Genomic DNA, 2,097 nt, shown 5'->3' with positions numbered 1-2,097 from the left:
AAATATTACATACACTACCAAGTATTTGACACACACCCACACACACCTACATAATACAACCCTTTCTTTATTGTCAGACTTTTCTTATTGCTTTAAGTCGTAGTCAAATTGAGAATAGGTTAATATTGTTTATCTTTATATTTATTTGTCTATAGGTGTAGTCAAAATTTATGACTATAGAAGTAATAGTCTTTGACAATAGAACCTTAATAATGTTCAAACTTATAATTTCAATTAATTATAGTTGAATTTCGACTACTGCAGGACCACTAGTTTCAATAATTTTTGTTAATTGTCATACTTTAAGCTCACATAACAGCACTTTTAAGCAATCCATGAAATTCAGTTTAATTTTTGTATCTGAAGTAAAACTGTTGTATTGATGTGCCTTTGGAAAACATACAGCATTGTATTATGAAGAAGCAGTGTGTACTTAGCTTAAATTCCTTGTCTATGTCCAACCATAGACAGTCAATTTAGTTCCATCTTTAGCCGCTAGGTGCTGCCAGCAAGTATTAAGGAAGCGCAGCCATCTTTGATCTTCATAGTCTTCACCAGGAAGAACTTCCTGCAATGCTGTATGTTTTCCTTCTCGGCACATAATATCGGTTTTATTGTTATGTAAAACCGTAATATTGATGTGCCTTTGGAAAACATACAGCATTGTATTATGAAGACGTGTTTGTTATCTGCTGGTGAAATTATTAAGCACAACGCTATGATGAAATAGGTAAGCTATAATAAAATTATGAAGCGCAATGATAATGTTCATAATTTATATAATTATTAATTCGAAAAAACACAGCTGTTAACTTTCATGTTAATTCAATAATTAAAAAATATTTATAAGTTTGTAATAAACATTTTATCTTGTATATACAAGAAAATGTATAAATTGTATAAATGATGTATATATAACATGAGTAAATGATGAGTAAATGTTTTGAAAAAAAAGAATCGTGAGAATCTTTAGGAAGCTCTATTATTCGGCAATAATTATTGTAAACGTTTGGATGATTTGCAATTGCCTCTAGAAAGTATTTCGTCCATTGGTTCATTATCAATCCATCTCAGAGGCTACTGCTGATCTACAACTTCTTAGAGATGGGTTGATGCCACTACCTCGTAAGGTTGAACGAAGACCAGTTTCCACTTACAGTACGGTATGCCGCTTTTGTGACAACACACATAGTTAGAAAAAAGTCCTTACGAATCTTACTGGGAATGTCTTTAGTTTCATGTTTAGAAAGCACTTATGCAGATTATTGACGAAAATGGATTTCAATTTTAGACCCAAAGACTGGTATCAGAAAGATGTTTTTCTCTGTTATCAAAGAAACTGTCTTTAGAAATGTTGAGCAAAGTAAGGTTATTAACTCTGCGTCCAGTAGCCAGCAACATGGTTGTTGGTGTCCTTCAAGCTACCTTGAGGCGTGATCTGGTGGCTGGGTTTGAAGAAAACCAATTTAGAACTATTCTCGGATCTCATGCGAGTGGGACTATACTTAGTAAAGTTGTAATAAGTAGTTGAATTATGTTTAGTTATTCCGATGGCTTTTTTAGAATAGCAATTTTTATTAGAGAGCTTGAGAATGTTTGCTGTCCTACATGTATGTTGTCCACAGAAAGTCGACAGCGCTGCTTTATGCAGAAGGATTGTTTTACAGGCAAAATTTTCTTTTTGGAAAAGAAAACAGAATTTGGCAACATCTGCAGACTTAGGATCAATTTTAAAACTGTAGCACCATATGCACCATCTTCTAGTTGCTGGTAAGTATGCTGGCAAAGTGGATTGACACCAGCTAATTTTCAATAAATCTTCTCCTGTGTAGACCAGTCTATTATTTGTACAACCTCCCCCCCCCCCCGTTTCTAAGCTTTCAGGGTTAATGTTTACCCTGTGGAGGAGGCAGGTTTTGGATTTCGTGCGAGTTATCTAGCGTTCGGGATCTGAGGGCTTGGAAACCCAAATGCTTTCGCTCAGTCTGGAAACACTACCAGGTAGGTTCCCTAGACACTGTTGAAGTGAGTCAGTACTCTGGGGAAAAGGTTGAGAGGAGGAATTCTCCATGCTAGTTGCATCCTCTACGGTCTGCT

The 2,097-nt window shown here is 35.3% G+C and overlaps 1 long non-coding RNA gene across 1 annotated transcript; it reads left to right on the top strand.

Moving 5' to 3' along the window:
• The first annotated feature begins 373 nt into the window (after window positions 1-373).
• On the top strand, window positions 374-1,831 carry LOC110386564 (uncharacterized). The gene is made up of 2 exons (XR_005245301.2): window positions 374-730; window positions 1,626-1,831. It is a non-coding gene; the product is annotated as an uncharacterized LOC110386564 (long non-coding RNA).
• The last annotated feature ends 266 nt before the right edge of the window (window positions 1,832-2,097 follow it).

The sequence above is a fragment of the Bombyx mori genome, chromosome 12 (assembly GCF_030269925.1).
Source record: "Bombyx mori chromosome 12, ASM3026992v2".
In the NCBI taxonomy this organism is placed as follows: domain Eukaryota; kingdom Metazoa; phylum Arthropoda; class Insecta; order Lepidoptera; family Bombycidae; genus Bombyx; species Bombyx mori.
Note: the sequence above shows the minus strand (reverse complement) of the source record. Positions and strands in the feature narration are given on the sequence as shown.